General features: G+C 43.4%; 1 long non-coding RNA gene across 2 annotated transcripts in view; it reads left to right on the top strand.

The window, feature by feature from the left end:
* Positions 1–22,389, top strand: part of LOC125945537 (uncharacterized) — a 44,627-nt gene that overhangs the window by 12,531 nt on the left and 9,707 nt on the right. Inside the window, exons 2-3 of one of the 2 annotated variants that reach the window (XR_007466975.1) lie at positions 1,010–1,076; positions 14,347–15,066. This is a non-coding gene — a long non-coding RNA (uncharacterized LOC125945537). Of the gene's footprint in view, positions 1–1,009; positions 1,077–14,346; positions 15,067–22,389 lie in introns of those variants that run through there. The other variant, XR_007466976.1, reaches the window with a different exon arrangement.

The raw sequence follows: 22,389 nt of genomic DNA, 5'->3' as shown, positions 1-22,389 counted from the left end.
CATTTATGAAACTTTGTTCCTAGAGTCAAGTTTTCAAATATGCCTCAAGTATTCATTATCATTCATCATATCTGAAGCATGGTACCAACTGTTCAGTCAATTTACAACGTTGACAATTCAAATTAAATGTAGTCATAGCAGGCTAATAACATTATGGCACCGTAGTACTGCTGGGGGTGTGGTGATTAGCTCTCTAGTCCTTCCCCTTGCCTGTTACCCTCTCAAGAATAAGTTTGCTGGCATACTGAAGTCAAATGCAGTTCTAATGCCTTTTGTAACATAAGATCACTAAATTTTAAGTGATTTGCACATTTTGTTTGTATAACAGACTTCGCACTGTTCGAGCAATAATGCCTGATACATCATAATGCCACTTTTTTTCTAGTGGTACTAATATGCATGTGTACTAAGCTGCGATAGTCTGAGCAGGAGCATATTCAAAGCCCTTCATTTGTGACAGCAAATTTTCATCATTATGGCCATCTACTTTTAACTGTATCTATGTGGGATTGTACATTCTATGCCCTTTTTTAAAAAGCATGTATTTGGGAAATTCTTCAAACCAGGGATGCCGAAAAATGTCTAAAGGATAGAGGAATTGAAAAGAATATGTTCTGGTAAATGCCAATTCTCTCACGAAAAAGATTCTAGTAAGCATAAGCCAAATTTTGAAGAAAAAAAAGAAAAATGAAATACAGATGTAACAATGAATGTGGGAAAACTAAATCTGTAGATGTTACCTCCTACACGATGCGGTGAGCGGGTAACAAGACTTGGATTGCAGAAGCTTGCCCCAGTGATGGCTGCGCAGCAGTGGACACAAATGTGTGTTGATGGATCTATGAAACAGAGAAGTTCAATTATTGAATGCCTGCAGCAACTAAATTATCAAACTGCAAACACACACGTGTGAGCACACTAGGTCTGCAGTAGGTTTGCCATGTTCAACAAAAGGTATTGGTATTCTGCAACTAACGTGCTTTCACCATTTCTCCTGTTCATATTTCAGCAACAACGTCACTATGATGGACTCGTACACTCCACTCTGGCAAGTTCCTCTGGCAAGGATCAGCAATGTAAGTGAGGCTATTAGCTCCTAGTATGCAATGAGACTACATACATTTTTTGTATTTCTTATTTGGGAAGACATACAAGCCCCATATGCAGTTTTGTTTAAGAGGCGAATAACGTACTGGAAACAAGGCATTTTCATATCCTTGGTTTTTGATGGTTAACAGGTCAATAATGATGGTATGTGTGTGATTTGAAGCAAATCAAATTGCAGGCAAACTTTGTGTACACTAAACATCAAGCCAGTTTGTTTACAAAGTAGAGTGCTGTTATTATGCACACATTCAAGTGCATAATAGAACAACCTTGATGAGTAACATCTTTTTATGAAATTAGAAATTGGGTGACGGTGGTACCGACGGCACGCTGAGAATTGTGGTCACTTTTCCTCGGGGTGCTACACCATCTGTTGCTCATGCCAGAGCGTTTGGCGATCCTGATGCATACGGAAAACATGCGCGTTTCCTTCAAGACATGGTTCTCACACCTGAGTGACGCATCGCAGTTTTCTATAGGCCGAGCGGAATGCGTCGCTACTATGAAGCTAGAAACCGTGCATTGAGTGCATTTATGCAACGACCATGGTTCTCTAGGAGCTTCGGGACGCAAAGATGCTACGCGCAAAAACGACTGCATGTTGGAATTGCTTCTGAGTGATAGCACAGAAAGACGTCGTTACGGCGATTAGACTGGCAGGGCACAACGGCGCCTTTCCACCGCAGCTTCTGTGCCTGGTTTATGCGGTTTACAGTTGCCCCGGCCCGAGTACGCCTGTAACACAAAAGTCCCTAGACAACCAATGCATCCAGGGACTTCGGGTAGCATTGCTCTCTTCGATCCCTGTTTAAAGGACTCTGGCATTGAAATATCTGCAACCGGCTGCGCCGCGAGATCTTTCAGCCTCCTGCGCAGCACTCGGCACGAGCGAACTTCTACGCTTCGCCAGGCGACGCACTTATAATGGTGAACCGTTAAGTTATAGTCACCAGACGCACTTTCTGCTCGTCGCCTAGCAAAATTGATTTCGTCAACGGCATTTCGCGATGGGTGCCTAAGTTCTGACCGCGTTTACGTAGAACAAATGCGCTGTGGAGCCGCAATGCACTCCAAGCCCAAAAATTACGCTAATGACGTGTGGACTAGACAGAAAAGTTGTACCCTCACCTTTCGTTCGTCGTTGTAGTTAGCGTTTACACTAAATCTGTCGTACACGAGCAGTAATCGCCCCTACAGTCGCCCTTGGTGTTTTTACAGTTCGTAAATGTCCCTAGTCCTCACTTGGAACTTGTGCCGAGCAACGTTCAACGGAAGGCGTGTTCCGTTGCCTGCGTGCACTTTATCCACCAACAGCACGTAATTAAGCCATATCCTGGAAAACATGACAGCGAACTTTTTTGCTGTCACATGCAAGGCCACACGAGTCTTTTTCACCTCCGTCAAGCGTCAAGTTCTGCTCCATGATCTCGGCTGGCAAGCGGGATGACGTAACTAGAACGATGCTTCGTATGATACCTCTAGTTTTTGATTCACGCGTGCTTAAGTTAAAATTTTGGCAAAACATTTCGCTCAGATTTGCTGAATTACGTTTATTAAGTATATACGTTATACACAAATGGAAGTAATTAGCTGCAAAGGTCTTGTAATGGTGTGTTTTTGCAACAAGCAGCTGGCCACAATGAAAGATAAATTCGGCGCCTATGCTAACGACAGGTGGTATTTCACTGTCATAAAAAAAAAAAAAAAAAAAAAAAAATTGCACACGGAAATACATAGTGTGAATTGTGGCACACTGTCGTGTTTATCTGGATATGAAAGTCTGGCCAACTGAATACACGAAAGTCTGGCCACTTCCTCAAACCGTGATTTTTCCGTGGAGGAATGGCAGAATTTCACAAAGAACCCTTTATTCAATGAAGAACCCCCTGCGATGCATGCTTTCTCTTGTGCGTGAAGGAACAGTCTGCGGGGTAATGATTGCAGAGTTCAAGTTAGAACAAACCACTGGTTGAGAACTAAGACGAAGCCGGATGCGAATTACTGCTTTTCTCTGTTTCGTCGGACGTGGAAACATCTCGTAAGCGCCTGTGGCCGATTACAGATGAGATGTGGCATGCTTTTATAATGACATCCTGTTCCTAGCAGCGGTGCCGCTGATAAGTAACAGCAGAGCAGATGCCTGCACTACAGTGTGCCTGCACGGCTTGAATATACGGGAACGGTCACGTGACACGACGCCAGGATTTCATTGGTCGTCGCGCACGTTGGTAAACAAACGCACGTGTGCTGAGACGCCGAAAAATAAAAAGGCTGATGTTTCGAGGCCGACTGACTGTGGTTTCGAGATTTATTCATTTATACTATTAATAGCTACAATCTATCTCTTGATTCTCGTCTGCCTATTGACAAATTTTATTTACATTCTTTTACACTGCGTCAATTGGTCCTCGTCAAATGGTCCGCATCTCTTAACAATGGTTCTGCTGGCATATCTCTTCGCACAGCCGTTCAGGGACGCACGATGCGTTAAAAATCGTTCAAAAAATAAAAACGGTAGTAGCCGTACGCACTTATAATCAGCGATTATCGATTAGTAAAACGAATGAGGAGACATTCAGTACGGTGCTACGCCAGGTTAGTTGTGCCTGTGGCTAATCTGAACATTCACAATGTCTCTTCCTAGCTTTTTGTCTCGTGAAGTTTGTATTGTGCTGAATGCCTTAGTAGCGGCCATAAATAACCCATGCATCAAGGTATGGGTGCAAGTAAACCGCGTGTTCGAACGTCGTCTGCTTCCGCTTTAGGGGCGCGTCGCTCCTTCCCCGGCGGTTTTCGACAGCTGCTAAAGCGCGCGCCGCATTACGACACTAATTACATGAGCGTGCAGCAATTTTCGTGCTGTTAGTGTCCTGGCCTTGAACTACAATACCAGGCAAAATCTAGTGAAAAGTAAACTAGGAAAAAAAAAAAAAAAGAAAAGACTCCAAGCGACGGAAGCTGTTCGTCTTTAATTGGACGATATATTTCTTCTTTCTGGGTCAGAATTTTCAAATTCGAAAACGGTGTGGAATATTACTACACATTCGTGGACAGTGCACATGGGGCCGAAGGTGATGTGCTCGCTTTGATCGAGTGCCGAGGTGCGCACCATTTGTATTGGAGGCCGTGTACCTAATTAACGTCAGAAAGACGCGCTAAACCTTTTCTCTTTTATTTTAAATGTTTTGTACAATGAGTTGCTTTTACTTGTAATCAAATACACACATTGGGATACATGTTCAGAAGGAGGTGACATAGCACATGGCTGAAAGGAGACCCCCTGTAAGTCTCAGCAGACGACACGTACACAGTTTTAACAGCACTCATGCATTAATTTCAACAGGAACAGTGTTACCTGACTTTTGCGTTTTCACTGCTCACATTTTCAGTGTCGCTCAGTTTTTGAATAAATTTAACGCAAGTTTTTCACACGTTTCGCTGGATTCATTTAAATTATTACGCGGTAAACTAACTGTTGGTTCTTTATTCTAGCGGAATGATCTGTTTTGTCAAGTATGATCAGTTTGTGACAGCATGACAGCTAGTGTGTGCAGAGTTGATTTGCGGTTGCCAGATTTCCGCTGTCGACTAGTAGACCGCAAGACACTGTATAAACATTGTCACTTAACCTTAGTGTTTTTGCTGGGAAAATCGAGATGGTCACCAAACTGTCTCGGCCATTTGGAATGAAATGATGTATCTGTGCTGGAATTAACTCCCATGTTCACAGGTATTTAGTTTCATAAATTTTATTTCAAGATATACAGAAATGGTCACTTAGTGCAGAAGTGCCTCCAAAGTCCAAGTGCGTAGCAGAGTCCTGTAAAGAAAAAAAAAATAGTGACGCATTAGCAACATGGTATATGAACAACATGCCTGTAGGACGATGTCACTCTTACAAAGGTGATAATTTTGCAACACTGCGTACAAATGTCACTAAGAAAGTTCTGCAATACTACTACTTCTTACATTTGCTCGAAATACTTTCCACCACAGTTGACGCACTTTTTCATCCTTCGGAACCAGTCATCAAACCGGACTTTGCATGTTTCCTCAGAGAACTGAGCACACTCATCATCCCAAGCTCTCAGAAGGCCCTCCTCATAGGAAAACATCTTTCAGCCTATTCGATAAATGAGGAGATAATGCCAAGCCACACAGAAAGAGGTCTGGGTTGTATGGAGCATTATCCATGAGCTCCAGCCCAGTACTTGCCAGGTGTCTAGCCTTGAGTGTGGACTGATGCTTTTGAGTGCATAATCAACTCTGGACAGACACTTTTCAGAGTACCACTTCACTGTGACCGTCTTCTGTGTGTCTAGCACTACATGCTCAGCAACACTGTTGACATGAAGAAAAAAGCCGCCACCATTCTTATCTTCACAGGTCTTGACTTTTGCACAGACACAAGTGTGGCTTTGTCTTCAAAAGCTCAGACTTTGTTCTAGGCTTTAGTGGGCATGTCATAATGGTACAGCCAGGTTTCATCACCTGTAATTATGTTTTGACAGCACGAGAAGTACCATTTTGGAACTTCTTGAGCCTGTCAGTGCACCATGAACTCTGTCTCACAGCGGCGATGTTCTCCTCTGAGACAGATGAAGCTGAGTGTCCTGACCTTGGACTGCTTCCTCATTGAAATTTCCTCTACATGTGAATCGGAGGGGGATCCTGACTCATCTTGGCTTAAACAAAATTTTTATGACAGCAAAATTCTTCCACACATTGGAACTGAGCTAATTTTTTCAGCACAGGTCTTTGTTTCAGCATGAAAATTTTTTAACCGACACAAGGTGGAAACTGTGGCTTACGTAATGGCACTACGTTCTGCCATTGAGTGTACAATTTTTTTTTAAATTTTATGCTTTCATACTTATTGTACCTTTGACACAACTTTGTTAATGAAAATTAAAATGAACTCAATTGTCTGTGCAAGCCTACGATGCAAAGAAATGATGGCAAACTTAGCTTTTTAACAAGAGGCTAGAAAATGTTTTTTTTTGAGCAATTTTTTAATGTGTTGCTACAGCGAATTTCGCTGGAGTTTTTTTTTTTCTGTGCTTACATTGCAACATGCTAAATGCGTTGCAACGTCTCTCTTACATAGTTATTTTTAATTTTGATGGCAAAGTATGAAAAAATTGCAGAACATAATACATTTGACAGTTCTCGCATGTGAATTCAAAATACAGTCTTCTCCGATGTACCTCAAATTGCACCAGGATTATCTCCAGTCATTCGTTATCTGTTAGTATATATGCAAGAACATGTTGCATTATTTTGTTCTGAGTAGAAAAGAAAGCAATCATGAATAGTGATTGACCTGGTGTTTTTTCTTTAAGAATTAAAAAAATCATCTTTGGCAGTTAGCTCAAATCTACCGTAAAATTCCGAGCCAGCGGTTGTGTGCGGTCACACGAACAACGCGCACAACTGTTGTCAGCGGCGGCGGCGTTTCGCCCGCGTTCGCACCGAACGCGCGCGGCGTTGGTTACGTGTTCATGAAGAACGTGCCAACCTTTGCCGTACATCTTATGGCGGTGTACCGTAGCGGCCATGGTCCCTGTGGTCACTAAATATACGGAAACCAACGGATCATATATATTTCTCATTCTTTAATAGTTCAAATAACCAATTACACCATCACATTTTAATAGTCATAATTGGAGATACATAATTCCCACCATAGTACAGCTTCGCTGGTGTTCCATCTCCACCCCAGTGGAAGGGCGGGCAGTTGTTGTTTTTACTTTATTTGGGGTGTTGCTACGCTGCGCTCCGCAACACCCCAACGACCGCCGCTTCGCGTCGGCGCCCGGCACCGCGGCCACCGGGGCACAAACAGATCCGAGGCGCCGCCGTGGTTCATATTCTGCCGTGCGGCGGCGCCACAGTCCGAGGGCCCAGCTGCCCTGGAAAATGAATTACGCCTTCCCGGAACGGGACCAAAATTCAAGATGACGACGAGAAATTTTTTTCCACAGAAAAAAAAAGCCCCGTGGGCATGGATTTAAAATTTTATTTAACATTAACTTTATTAAGCCAAACATTTGTTAGTGCTGCTTATCACTCTCAAAACCATCGAAAGAACTGCAGAAATAGCACATCGACGCTGCCCTGCTTGGCTGCACCGGCGCGTCGCCGCGACCGGCCACACGAACATTGGTTATGCAGCTCCTATTGCAGGCAAAATGATGTCCGCTAGTGTAAAATGACGCGTAATGTTCACTTTATTAAAAACCATTTCCGCGGTCAAACGTTTAGCACTACGAGAGTTCCGATACAAGTCAAGCTCAGATGCAGTGCATGGCTACTGACGGCGGACAGCGAACCGCGGCTCGGCCATGCTCGCGTCGCAGCTGGCGGCGCCGCAAATATCAGCATGTTTTCTTCATCGTGTGAAATTATTGGGAGGATAGGGTAAAGCGGCAACAACGGTAACAAAACATTGCTGCTTGGGAGCGTCGGCGGTTCGTTCTGAAGTGCTGTCTGCTAGATTCGAAGTGAACCGGAAAAGGCTTAGCGATGACATCGGTGGCGACTGATCAACGGCACTTTCCCGGAACGGCGCGGAAATTTGAAATTAGCAGTGAAGTTAGGGGGGGGGGGGGGTCTCTTGCTTGGGTGGGGGCGCTTGCTCGGAATTTTACGGTAGTAACAATGTAACAAATTCACGTAAGCTATAAATTGACATGTCAAATTTGTCCGCTTTGAATTATCTAATGGATGCACTTTACAGAACTGCGATATCTGTTCTTGGTGCGGCGCTACGAACATATAAACTTCGCGCTCCAATTTTTTTTTCAAACTTGCGAATTTTTGAGAATTCTTTTTAAGAAATTCAGGCCCTAAATTAAGATTCCGCTTCCAACAGTCCCTAGAACTTTATAGAAAATTTTATAGAAAATAGCGGCCAGTCTATGGGTGACGTGTACCGAATTTTCGAAGAGTGCAGGTTATTTATGGTGCCTTGAAAATATTTGCGGAATGCCCATCTTCTTTTTATGGGTTATGCATGAATTGTAGCTAATTTTGCTTTTTTTCCATAGCTGAACTATGCGAGGCACGGTGTTCATATTTCGTTTTAGTAGCTAGGGAGCATGTTTTTCGCGGCGATCGATAACCGTTTAATATGTGTAGGTTAAACTTAGCCTTTGTAGAAAGTTATTTGCATAAGTGTGAAAGTGTTGTCACATTGAGTGTGAGCCAATCCCGGTGGTAGTGCAGTACCGGGCCTACCTGCAGCTGAGCTGAAGCAGGCTTAACTATGCAAACCTAGGCAAGTTTAATGCGTGACACGATGCGCTCCATAGGAATGCACGGGGTCCTATGGGGATATATGACAATGCCTCATGACTAGTTATGAGTACTGAGTTATGCTAATTAGTGTATATAGCAAGGTTAATTAGGAATAATCAGGTTAACGTTAAATAAGATAATTCAATAAGGTAAGTTAGGGAAATAAGGTGATTAAGGGTGATTGATCATGGTATTTAATAAGAGTGATTAAGGTAATTACATGGTACTTAAGGTTAAAAGTAATGCAATAAATAAAAATTAACTATAAAAATTAATATAAACACAATGAATAAAAATAAAAAAGATTCATAAAAAGTTAATGCAAAAAAATCTAAATAAAATCCCGAACCATCCAACCGGCGCAACAGGTAACGCTACCTACCTATGCTTACGTGCGCTTGAATAATTCCCGCTAAGGGAGTTTCTGCTGTACTTTTTCTTCGTAGATTTGTTGGCCTGTGAAAGGTAGGAAGCTATGGAACATGCCTAGGCGGTTTATATATGCCATTAGTTGAGCATTTATTTGAGCCGCGAAGTGTACTCGCTCAAAGTGCACTTTACTTTGGCCGTGTGGCACGGGTATACTCGGGAGCGTCCCCGTTAGATTTGGCAGTCGGGCGAGGTAGCATGACGTCACGGATCGAAGTGCACCGGCCTTTTGGTATCTAGGAGGCGTTGGCCAAGCGTCGCAGCGCGCTCGCTTGGCCGCGAGTTCATAACTCGAAGGACCGCTCAGCGGCGTTCAATTGGACATAAATGCTTTCGCATTCACAACTCATGAGAAGCGCTCAGGTTTCCGCGGATTTTTCTTTTAATGTGCGTCCATTAAAATACTTCCCCCGGTATATTGGTGACACGCAACCGCGTTGTCACACGGGACAAGTAATTTTTATTGCCTTATTCGGCTTCATTTTATTTGCATCCATTTTTCAGCCAATAATTTAAGCCCGTGTGTTTCGTAGTATGGAGGAATTTAGGTTCTCTCGAGATACTTTTGGGCCCCGAAGGCTGCGTACAATAGGAGGATGTACGCGAAAACGCCCCTCTACGCGAATCCCTGCAAGCCTCCACTGCAGCGCTGTACATGTCGTATACTTACTCTGCTGTTGTTCAACATAATTATGCATATACGGCGTAGACAACGCAATTGGTTTTAATTTCTTTCCACCAAGGAGGTTCTAGTTGATTCTGGTTCAAGATAGCGCAGTTTTCTTTTTATTGAAACGTAGACTAGCAGGCTGCTATCGTTACTATGGATGCTGCGTCTGTTTCTACGATAGGAAAGCATGGTGACTATCATGGTAGAATCGGTGTGCTGAAACCATGGTTAGAGTGATCATTGTTTACTCCGTCGTCGTCAGGAAGTCGTAGTTTCTTCCCGAGCCAGTTTCCGTTTTCCTTTTATAACCGTGTTTATTTTTCGATGACAAAAACTATTCGTTGTTCCCGGATTTAGTAGAGAAATATACGTTTTTCTTTTTTATCGTTTCTTCACTATAGCCGCGTCCTCACCATATTAGTAAAGAATATGACTTGCATCCGAACTTGCTTATACAGCCCGAGAACGGCCCGGGCTGGGCCAGGCCCGGCCGGGCCCAGTCTTTAGGGTACGCCAGAGCCCTTGCAGTGCTCTAGTTTGAATGTCCAACTGAAAAATACTGAATCCGTCCAGTAGGAAGGCCACGAAAATGACGCGGCAGTTTTGAACGATGACAGACGCGCGCTTGCTAACGCCTGACGTGTCCAACCAAGCTCTGTCCATGGGCATGCGCACGCCTACGTAACGTTTACGCAACCTTGGGTCCTATAACGTAAAATTATTCCAATGTGTTTTTATTCCAGTCTCCTGACGTCAAATTAATGTAACCACCGACGCAAACATTGGGCAGTGACCCACAGCGTTGTTTGAACCACTCAATCAAACGCTCCCCGCCGCGGTGGCTCAGTTAGCTAAGGCGTTGTGCTGCTGAGCACGAGGTCGCGGGATCGAATGCCGGGCGCGGCGGCCGCATTTCGATGGAGGCGAAATGCAAAAAGGCCCATGTGCTTGCGTTGTAGTGCACGTTAAAGAACCCCAGGTGGTCAAAATTAATCCGGAAACCTCCACTACGGCGTGCCTTATAATCAGAACTGGTTTTGGCACGTAAAACCCCAGAAAGAAAAAGTAAACACTCTCCTTGTGTATAGGAGGTCACTTTTGTTTGCTTTCAAAGCGAATATTGCCTATTTTGACAGTTTTTTCCTTATCTAATTGGCTGACAAGAAGCAAGGGGCATGCAGAAGTGGAGAGGGTTTCGATGGAGCCGTGCTAGCGCAGTGAAAGTAAATAACCGGATGAGGAGGGTGGTGTCGACGTCTGGGATTGGCCCGCTTCCCTTTGCTTAGCTTTCGGTGGCTGGTCTAAAATGGTCGGCGTGCACCAGAAGGTTCAAAAGGCCGCTAAAACGTATCCTCAGCGAAGAAGAGTTGACAGAGCAATGTCGCCGTAAGGGCTCGACAACGTTATACTGCCACGTAAACATTATTACACGCAATAAATCTGTTCTCCCTGGCAAATCCCGAGTAGTGTCAGAGCGATCGGCGGGCTCTGCGGCATATAATTGCATCATTAATGCGTACACGTCACTTTGACGTGGTGAATTTTCACAGTTTTGTTATGTCGCGTGTGACAGAAAGGCGAAGTGGGCGCAGCCCCAAAGCTTTTCACCAATAACGGAGGGCTTATAGCGAAAAAGGCGCGCAAACAGAAATAATTATTTTTCTTTTGTTCGGTCTAATCATGCATAACCAGTGTGCACTCGTCATATCCGAATGGGTGTTTTTCGCGGTTTTTGTGACGTCGCTTGCCCAAGAAATGTTTCACCGATCGTGGAGGGATGATTGCAGAAATGGGAGCTTTACGTTATAGCGCCCCTTGGTCCGATAAACGTTGCGCTTACGTTCTAGCACGCCGTTGCCCATTCAAGTCGGACACTGAACACGTGTGCTTCAATATGAGCGGTGAATTTGCTGACACGTAATCACACCACGTGCTATACGGAATACTGTTTTCTGTGTTACGGTGCTGCTGTTGGCACGCGGAATGTAATTGTCGAAGCAAAAAGTAAATTTTAGCATATGTTCGCGTTATTTTTTATAGAAATTAAAAAAAATTCTCAGTTGTTTCATTTACTGAGCGATAATCTTGAACACAAATAATTGACTAAACATGTTTTTGCACGCAGAAACAATATTTATGAGAAAAATAGTTTCGAATTTGCGCATCCCTGTGGTCAATCTTCTTTAAAAACACCAATGACTAAGCGCGAAAAAAAAAAAAAGTGCGCCGGGGAGATCTCAAAGGCCAGGCCCAGCTGCGGCTGTATGCACGTCGCGCCGTAGAGAAATAGAGAAGTGAATGTACTAATATTTCGCACCGCCGCGCGTAGCCGCGCAGCATGGCGCGACTTGAGCAGGCTACCGCGTGATCCTCGAGTAACGCTGGGGCGAGTTGCGCCGGGTGGCGAACCCCGCGGAAAGCGATGTACCCGGCGCGCAACGGTCGGTCATTTTTTTTTTTTTTTTGAGACTAATCTAGTTAGTTATATCCACTGGCAGGAAAATTTCAGTTCGTTAAAACGAGGTTTTAAATACATGGATCTCTATTCGGATTTCAAGGAGAATTTAATTTACTTCGTTATATCCCATTTCGTTATAACGATGTTCGAGCGTAACGGCGAGTCTATGGCTCTTTGACAGTGCACGATGGTACCTCGCGGATAACAAAGGGGTGTGCACTCCTGAAGCAAACAGCGAGTGCTATGTGCGCTTGCGCCTATTACCGTCGATCTCGCCGTTATAAGACGTTGACAAGCCGTGAGTCGACGCTCGCACGGTTTTTGAATTCGGGAGGCTGTACATCTTCACTGCAATACACGTCGCAGCTGACGTAACCGTGCAATGCTCTCGTAAGAAAAACGCCATCGCTGCATCAACTTCTCACCAGAACTAGGCTTGCGATGCAGTGAAAATGTTCTGCGAATGAACAGCGTGGGGCTGAGCAAGGACCCGCTTCTAACGTTTCTTTCTTGCATAAAAAAAAAAAAAAGTTATCACGTGTAATTTTGCCAAATCCTCATCATTTGGTATTTCTAGATGGACCGGAACATGGTGAAATTTACAGCTGAAGTATGGACAATACTGCCATATTCTAAAAACTCGGCACCACTTTTCTCGTACTGTTTGTGCAAAACATTTTTAGCCAATTATTTGTTTGATTACTAATCTCGCTTATTATAAGGGCGTTTCCGCTAAAAAGCATTATTAAAAAAAAAAAAACCTAACCCGATTCGACAATAAATACAAAGCGCAGTCTATCTAAACTATACTACCCACGAAAAGGCGATTAAGCATAACCATTATTAAACTTTTTTTCCTTGCGAAATTCTACTGGCACTCAGGCAGACCATTTTTTTCGCTGAAAAATATTTTGGACAAATGTCTGAACGGGTGTGGGGACTATGTGGAAAAATAGTGTAAGGTATGTAGAATAGTATGTATATTTGTAATTACGTGTATACACCTTATTTTGCCTAATAAAAATAGGGGCAAAGACTTTCTGATTTGCCCTCGTTCAATAACTTCATTAACATACGATAAGGAAAGGAGTATGTTTATTTTGCAAACCTCAAGGTGGTCATTACCCAGAATAATCCGTTTTGTAGAATTTTTGCAACCAGTGTGTGCTTCAAGTTATTAAGCATTGTATCTTGGCCTCAATACACCCATTGTGAAACTGCACGCATGTACAGTCAGCTACAAAATATTAACGACCATGAAATCTGAGAAAAAGGTGAATATCTTAACTGCCTCACAATGCAGCCTGGTATTTGCATTTCGAGCCTCGACTAGAATATGCTAACAACATTGTCGTATACAGTTTTACTGGCTACTGCTACAGGTTGCTTGGGAATTTATCGTTTTCTGAGATCCTGTGGCCCATACATTTTTGTTGTTGACTGTACCATGCCAAGAAGCACTACATCTTGATCTGAAATAGTCAACTGCTTTGTGTCATTTTTCTGGTAACTCCACGATAATGGCACACCGAGAGATATGTGGTGCTCTCCTGGTCATACTTCTTCCAGCAACATTGATGCTGCTGAAGTCAAGACTAGTGTTCACTTGCATTAGTTGATGCTGGCCATTTCCAAACCTGTGCTTGCAAAATGAAATACTACAAAATAGGTACAACTCTAGCTACCACTGCCTTCTACCACTGCATCAGTTAAAGAGGCAGGGATGAATATGGGGGAAGAAAACACTCAAACAATCCAACTGGAAAACGTATTTTGTTGTATATAATTCAAGCACCCTTCTAAGAAAAACTTTTTTTTCTTTTTGAGGGCAACTTTGCCATTTTGGTAGTGTTTGGTTTGATGATTGTTCTGATTGTCTAGTAACAACCTAATTACTTTTTCTGAATAAAGTGTACATGTCTGGCTTACAGCCATAGTAACACTATCATTTTGTCTACTCATCATCTAATACTTGGTGCTAGAGATGGGGGCCCCCTGTGGTAAAGATTTTTTCGAAAATATTACTTCTGTGTTGTGCTGTTCATAAAAGAATGTTGGACTTAAAAGGCTGTAGAGCAACAGGATTTCTGTTTTTTTAGAAATATAGAGTTGAACCTGCAACGATTTCATTCAAAGGGAAGTTTCAGCTTCTATGAACACTTGATATCAACACTCAAAACGTTTTGCAAAGAAAGAATATGAGAGTTGTCCACTTATAATGACCTGGTGCCCTGCTAAATTCGGTTTCAAGTAACGGAATGAACAGTGGTGGGAAGGCTGAGCGAAGGCAGATAACTGCACGGCACATGCCGGACGACATAGTTAGTCAGTGCAGTGCCTTAGTTTTAACTTTATATTTTATTTTTTTTCCTTTTTCGCGTAGCAGATGCACTGTCACCACAGTTTATGTACTACCGGCAATCTCCTCTATGCTGCTGCACATTACAAAGACAAGGATATCAACCATTCTATTGAGAGAAGTGCTGCAATAAGTTAAAACGGCGGCTGCTAACATAGGAAGCGGTTAACATCATGGTGCATATTAAAGACGCCATCTCCTAAAAGCCTTTGACTGCCAGGATGTGAAATGTTCCCATCAATGATCTTGTAATGCTTGCTAAATTCAAAAACATCTGTCTCTCTTATGGAAGCCTGCAAGAATATACTGTTTTAGAAAAGCTGGCATTTCTTTTGCTAGGTGTCTACAAAGACCTACTTAGGGACGTCAGTTCACCCTTGTGGACTCTAGTGGTCCATGCAACCCTTGTTGAATGCAAGCAAAAATGGGAAGACATGCAGCTGACTAGGGCATGTCTCTGAGAGAACGTCCAATGGAGCAATATTTGAAAGGGCGACAACTTGCATACACTGAGGGCTCCCATGATAAATATGACCTAGAGACTATCAATCCCACAAATGCTCCTCCAGTTGCTTTGATCTTGACTGCCTTAATCTTCATAACCACGCATGAAATAAAGAACCAGGCACCTGTACCCTGTTGAACACACCCAAGTTTCTTTAGAACTCAGAACGTTATTTCAAAGTGTTCCTTGACAATGCACATTGTATGAGTGTCAAGATTAAAGAAATAAAAAATTCACAATTCTGCTGTTGATATTCTGTTGTGCTCTGGTAAAAGCGTGTGTATTGAATAATTCATTTATTCAGTTGTGACAGTCACAAGCTATCCGAAGTGAAATTACTGAAGTTTTCAAAACAATGCAAAAACAAAATGGGATATGCAAGCTTTGTATGTTTAGTATGCTCGCGACCTGATACGTTTCCTTGTAGTGTGTCCTTTGTTTTTGGCCGTCTAGTCATGATGCAGTTTTATCTTTGACGCTACAACCAGTGAAGTTTTCCTAGCAAGGTGCCCTTTTACACATGTCTAAGCCACACAAGTCCTTCAGGAGCTTATTTTTCTTTTTTTGTTTCTGTTTCACCAGCCATTTATTTCGAGTTTTTGAAAAGGTAGTCATACAGCAGCCATTCTTTATTGGAACCCTATTTTACAGTTTTCGTAACGAGAAATAGTAATCTTGTGTTAAAATTTTGCCCTTGTCCCTGATAGCTAGCTGTACTTTTTGCACTAATCACTGCAGCCGTTATACTCCTGCTGCAAATGCATGCGCCTACGTTTGGCTATTCAATATTCAATATGATATTCGATACTTACTATTTGAAAAAGTTGATATTCGCCCTCTATAGTGCATGGTATTATTATGGCAGGTATAGATGCGGTTGCAGATATGGAAAAATTAAGAAACAGCATTCAGTTAAGGGAAGACTTATATCTTTGACGCACATAGCACTTAAGTCTGACCACTTCCTCTTCTTGGTGAGTGTGTGAAAACGAAGTAATGTTATGGCTATACAACTTTGTCACAAATAGCTTTCCTTAGGCATGAGCTTACAGACTAGATGCCATGCAAAACGCCACAAGAAATCAAATTGCACAGGTTGTGCTGGATTAGTTGGGAGATCGGGGTAAAGTAAGTCATGAAGCAAAATTTCCGGAGCTAGTCAATACAGCTGACTAAGATAGTTCTGTTGGCTTTCCTCCTAGCATAAGCGTAGCAAAATGCAACTTGTATGGAGTTGCACATGCATAACAATTTACAACCATGTCAAAGCCCCTGAGCCAGACGGGTAGTAATTTTGGTTGCTTCTACATTTAGGAGAATATATAAGCACGCTTATTTGGGAGATTAAAGAATTTCTCATGGCCCAGATATTATAAGGCGGTATAATAGTACCACTGTACATGGTAGTTATGTGAAGCCAAGATTGATTCACGTATACATATAATGGTTGAAAAAATGAAATTGAAACCATCTTTGTATGCACACAAATAGTGCTTTCATTCTTCTTTTATAACTGCTGCATTTAAGGCGGAGGCAAAAGACTGCGCATTAAAAATATCTGCCTATCAAACGGCATTTTTTTTTTTTTAGTTATAACAAAGTTGTCATTCTTTGTATACTAAATAGATATGCACCCGATATTTCCTTCAAGCTCTTTACGAGGGCTGCCGGAAACTGTGCACTAGCGATCTTGTCATTCAAATTTTTGAATTTTAGTTATTCTACGAAATGATGCATTTTGTTTACAACAAATGAGGCACGTTACGAGCCAGCATGTTTATTTATATCTGCTATACTTGCATACGGAAATTATTCCTGTCACACATGTAGTTAGCATTGCAATGAAAACTCCGCGCATGATAGCCGGGGTGCCACCAGTCACTATCAGATGTATGTTCGAGCTGGCACAATGCTTGGTACGCATCGGGAACTTCGCGTTTGTATTACGCGCGAATACTCACGAAGGAGCTCGGTGGGCTCAGTCTCAATCTTGTCTCTCTCTGCGTGTGCCTTGTCTCTATGCGCGTGCCATGTGTGGCTCTACCGTTTGCTTTTCTAAAAGCGCCGTCCCATGAAGACGAAACGCGTGACATCCAGCGCTTTCGGCAAAAATGCCTTCACATAAAATATCGATCAAAAATAACGAAGAAGATGAGGAAAACATCGTCTGCTCGGCAAACCTACCATGGCTCTCACAAAGAGGCGCTGCAGTTTGCTAATACCGTTGCAGGAGAAAAAAGAAAGGTTACGTAAACAACATCGTTATAATGGGCCTATAATTTTACTACAAATATAAATATAATACAATTAGAACCTGTAGTGGTAAATTATATTATGTTTAATGGCAAAAACCTGGCCACACTGTCCATGTGTCGTAGGTAAAATAATGGCAACAATGTACACAAAAAATTAGTTGAACACAATGCGAACTTATTATAAAATATTTGTTTAAAACTTTTGTTTTTAATGAGAATTCTTCTTTAAGAAAATTGAAAATTGCCTAATTAAAATTTTTTATATCAGGACAAAATCTGGCAACATTGAATTTACACAAAAAATTAGCAACATTGGGAAGTGTGTAGTGGCGTTTGCAATGTGGCGTTTGCGGATAAATTTAGTTAATGAATTTGTCCATAATATTTTATTTAGGAATGGCAGTTTTTTCGTTTGCTTGCCTCTTAAGTTTAATAATAAATTGCAAAGTGGAAAGTGGTATGTCTAGCATAAAGGCTTATTTGCGTGATTTAAACGAAAATGTTATTCTCGGGAATACTAACTGTTTTGAAAGTCAATCAACAGCCCCGCATTAGCAATGTAATATTTATTACAGCGTAGTAAAATTCTGCGAATTTTTTGCCCCTCATTATCACGAAGTCGTTGTCCGCCTCTTGTTAGTCAACATGTGGAATGGTGCGCACATACGGCTTGTAGTTAGCGGTCTCGAAAACATGGAGGGTGTTCGGCCACTGATCGGCCGCAGGTGTAGCGTTTCTTGCGTGTGTTACTTGCTAGAAAACGCAGTTCTATAATGTGATCATAATTCGTAAGTGTGATTGAATGAACCTGCTGCTACGAAGCTGCACTAACGCTTTTGTCACTTGCTGCGGAAGGATTACTTGATGGATGTGTGCTGGGTGGTGAACGATGTGGGTGATGGTGCACTTTATAAGTTGGCCGCTCTGCGAACCGGTGCCTCGCGGCCAGCCTGCTTTTATTTCTTTATTAGCTTTATTCACAACCAGAGAAACAGAGATGGATTGCATTTTGTTTCGCGGCCAGCCTGCTTTTATTTCTTTATTAGCTTTATTCACAACCAGAGAAACAGAGATGGATTGCATTTTGTTCATTGACGGTGCCATAAAGCTCCACTTTGTTCATTTCATGGTGCTCACTGCTGCTCCTTTCCGAGTTTTTGTGCGAGTTCATGCGAATGCGTTCTTATTTTCCTTTCTCTCGTTCTTTGATCTGTTGTTATATATTAAACCTAACATGCCAGTCCTTTTGATCGGCTAACTTCTTCACCTATCGTGAAAATTTGTCTCGCAAGCGCGCACGTACTTTTCTTAGATTGCGTAATTGATCTGCATGGTGGGTGGCTATGCGGTGTGAAGAACGTAACATGGCAGTTGGTGTTACTATTGCCCCAGGCCAACGCCTCCTGTAGGAGGCGTTGCCCAGGCTAGCGGTCCAGCATAACGCAGTAGCATCATTCTGAGCAAGTTAGCTCACAGGGCCCAAATTCAATATATATCTGCAAAAGGTGTCCGGCTTTGGATGCCAAGCAACTTTTCACAATATTACGCAGTAATGGCATGGTTAACTGTGAAGTTCTACGCCCTTTCGGAGCACAAAGCTTTTAATTCGGGCAGAATTCATGCGGATTATTCCTACGGGTTTAACGTGTCAGAACCTCGATTTGATAAGGAGGTGCGTCGTAGTGTGGTCCTCCGGATAATTTTGACCACTTGGGGTTCTCAACGCGCAACCAATGCACGGTACACGGTAAAACTGGGCTGAATCGGACAAGAATGCTTTGCATTAAGAATACAATCTTCGCACGGTGACAGAGGTGGCGAAAGTAGTGTCCCTGTATACATGTATGTTCCTAAAGGGAGGAGAATTGCGCATACTTCGCCATTTTATTCTAATGTTATGCGGTAAAGCCATTCGTCGCGCGCAGGAGCCGAAAATAGCTGCTGCTGGCTTACTAAATTAACGCGAAGCTTTTTTGTCTACATTAGGCGCGTTGAATCTATCTATCTTCTTACGCCGTCATACATAGTACCGTATTGGTAGTTTTTTTTTTTTAATTAAATCGCCTTAAACTGGATTTAATCGTGTTATTCATGACATGAATGTCGTGATCTAGTCTCTTACGTCGTCGTGATGCCATATTGGTCATTTCTTTAACTTTATCATGTCAGGTTGCGTATAACATGAATGGGATGACGTGCATAACACGACTTGCATTCGGTCATGTCGGTCACGTTATGAATGGCATGACCGACATTTTTATGGTGTTATGGCATTCCATTCGTATGTCATGCATTGCCATCTTGGGCCAGTAGGTCGCGGTCGGGCATGTCATGACATGTCATTGATGTTATATCATGCATGCATGTAATTCATGTTCTTGCCATGCGTGTGTTGTCATGCCTGTACGTCTTTTGTCTTGGTTGTCATGACATGCGATTCGTCATTGTCATGCACATTGTGTCAGATGTTATGTCAGTTATGTCACAACATGTCATGCGTGCATGTCATTCACTGACGTCATCATGACATTACAAGTAATTCATGCTATATAACGCGTGTTACGGAAGCAGCGCATTGCGATGATGGCATTGAAGGTAACAGAAGTCAGCGTCGCGTCCGTGAAGTGGGCGTCTCCGCAACGCGGTAGAGCATTTGACGTCATTTTAGACCGCGTGATGGCGCTCGGCGAGTAGTGGTTAAGTAACATGAAAAATATGTGACGGCTAAAGGTATCAGAAATGCAGCTGTGATGAAAAATAGGGCACTGTGGAATTACAGTTGGTGCGAAGTGGTGAGAGGGATTTGGAAAGGGGTGATGGTCCCTAGTTTGACTTTCGGCAATGCGGTCCTGTGCATGAGATCAGAGGTTCGAGCAAGGTTGGAAGTTAAGCAGCGAGGGGTAGGTAGACTTGCTCTGGGAGCACACGGAAATACACCAAATCAGGGGGTACAGGGTGACATGGGATGGACGTCATTCGAGAGCAGGGAAGCCAGCAGCAAGATAGAATTTGAGAAGCGATTGAGAGAAATGGCAGAAGAGCGGTGGGCAAGGAGAGTTTTCAGTTATTTGTACATGAGGAATGTTGGCACAAAATGGAGGAAGCTGATCAGAATATTGTCAATCAAATATTTGGACTGCAGGAGCGGTGCAAACCAGGAAACAGCGGTTAAGAAAAAGGTGAAAGAAACAGAGACGGGTCTGTGGAAAACAGGGATGGAGACGAAATCAGCACTGGGAACTGGGAACATACAGAATTTTCAAGCAAGAAATTGCCAAAGAAAATATCTATGAAAATTCTAGGGGAAGCTCTTTGTTGTTTGAAGCCAGGACGGGAGTATTGCGGACTAAGATGTACCGAGTCAAGTAGCAAGGCATAGACACGTTGTGCGGTGCGTGTGGAGAAGAAGAGGAAACGGGTGAACACCTCATACTTTTCTGTAAAGGGCTTAACCCTACAGTTAACCCTACAGTTTTCAAAGCATTGGGGTTTAGGGACAGTGAAAAGGCAAAATAGACTTTAAGCAGGTAGAAATAACCAAACGGAGGTTAACTGATTGGTGGCTAAAATCAAGGCAGGGGTGAAATTTCACCCACCACAAAGTACAAAATATGTTAATAGTCCTGGCTAGGTGGCGTATGCCACCGCCCGCCACCGCCCGATTTAAAGGGTTCAGCCTCATCCATCCATCCATGGTGAGCGTGGTTGGAACCACTGTCCCACTGTGTTATCCACACACGCTGGGCGGAATATTCGTGATCTTTAGGTGTTCTGGCTGGTACCAAGTCTGAAAACGAGAGCACACATAAATTTTGGCCCTGTGAATGTGCAATTCCAGTTGCCGGGGGACTGTTATTAGCTACGACAACTTTCGGTGGGGCTGCTTAGAGTGTCGTCTGCTATCCCACTTTTCGTACAGGGCTCCCGAATGCGCTAGCACAGAGAGATTCGAGGGACTAGGCCTGCACAATACTTTTGACGAGTACGCAGTCGCGACGTTATATGCTCAGAAAGAACGACTTTGTTCTTCAACTCAGGGCAGGGAAGTATTGGCGAGGTTAGGCTTCACACTGAGGCCCCAGTATTGCGGATAGGAGACGGCACAGATAGACCGCAATGTTCGATCTCACATCGCGGTGGCCCCAATTCCCAAGAACATGCACCCCAAGTACCATCCCGGACGACGCAGATCAAGGGCAAAGACTCTTCACAAACGTTTCGGCATGGGACCGGGAGTGTATTACACGGATGCTAGTCGAACCAGCTCCGACACGTTCACCGTAGTCTCTACGTGTCAGAACAACGTTACAACGGCATCCTTCAAAACCTCCTCGGCATGCGTGGCAGAGGCTGCAGCCATCGCCTTGGCCATTCAGGACGCCGAGCACCAAACCAATTCGGATGTCATATTATCCGACTCACAAGCAGCTTGCCACCTGTTTCTAAATGGGACGGCACTCCAGTCAATAATCATAATTTTGGGCAATAAACTGGAAGGGCACCATGCACACTATCATGTGGTGTCCGGCACACGAGGGACTGACAGCGAACGGGAGGGCAGACCGTATTGCTCGAGGATTAAACGTGCGAGCAACGGCAGGGCCCATTGACGACCTTCCACCGAATCCTCGTGACATCCTTTTACAGCAAAGGCAGCAGCGGAGACGTTTTGGACATCCTCACTCGAATTTGAACAGCCAGCAGTAGAGGGACTGGCGTCGTATTCAGACGAATACATACCCCAACCTGCACCACCTACACAGAATACACCCCACGAGGTTCATTGACGAGTGCCCGTGGTGCACAGAAATACCCACACTAAAACACATCACATGGAAGTGTCCCAAGAGGCCTCCGCACATAGACAGCCCAATTATACTGAAACATCCACTCATGAGGAATAGGCAGTGGGAGGCATGGTTTGCGGACGAGGGCCGGGAGAGGCAATTGGCTCTTCTGGACCAAGCCCAGCGAGCCGCTCGTGCCAGTCGAGCCCTGGAATAGGGGCCCCAACCAGCGTGCCTTCTTTTATTTATTTATTTTCAATAAAGTTTTTACTCACCCACTCTTTAAAAGTACCTAAGCGCATGGAAAAGGGTGTCGTTTAGGGATTTATGCTAGGTCGTACGTTGTCCTACCGCGTAGATCGCCGGTCGAGAGCGCTTATAGGGATACTTCATGCTCCGGCAGCTTACATGCATGAAAAAAAGTCGCAGTTTCACCTGAAAGGCGAAGCATCAATTGCGATAGCAAACTTGTAGAGAGCTATACGGAGTAATGATATTAGCTTTATCAGCTGTATAAACT

The sequence above is a fragment of the Dermacentor silvarum genome, chromosome 1 (assembly GCF_013339745.2).
Source record: "Dermacentor silvarum isolate Dsil-2018 chromosome 1, BIME_Dsil_1.4, whole genome shotgun sequence".
Taxonomy (NCBI): domain Eukaryota; kingdom Metazoa; phylum Arthropoda; class Arachnida; order Ixodida; family Ixodidae; genus Dermacentor; species Dermacentor silvarum.
Note: the sequence above shows the minus strand (reverse complement) of the source record. Positions and strands in the feature narration are given on the sequence as shown.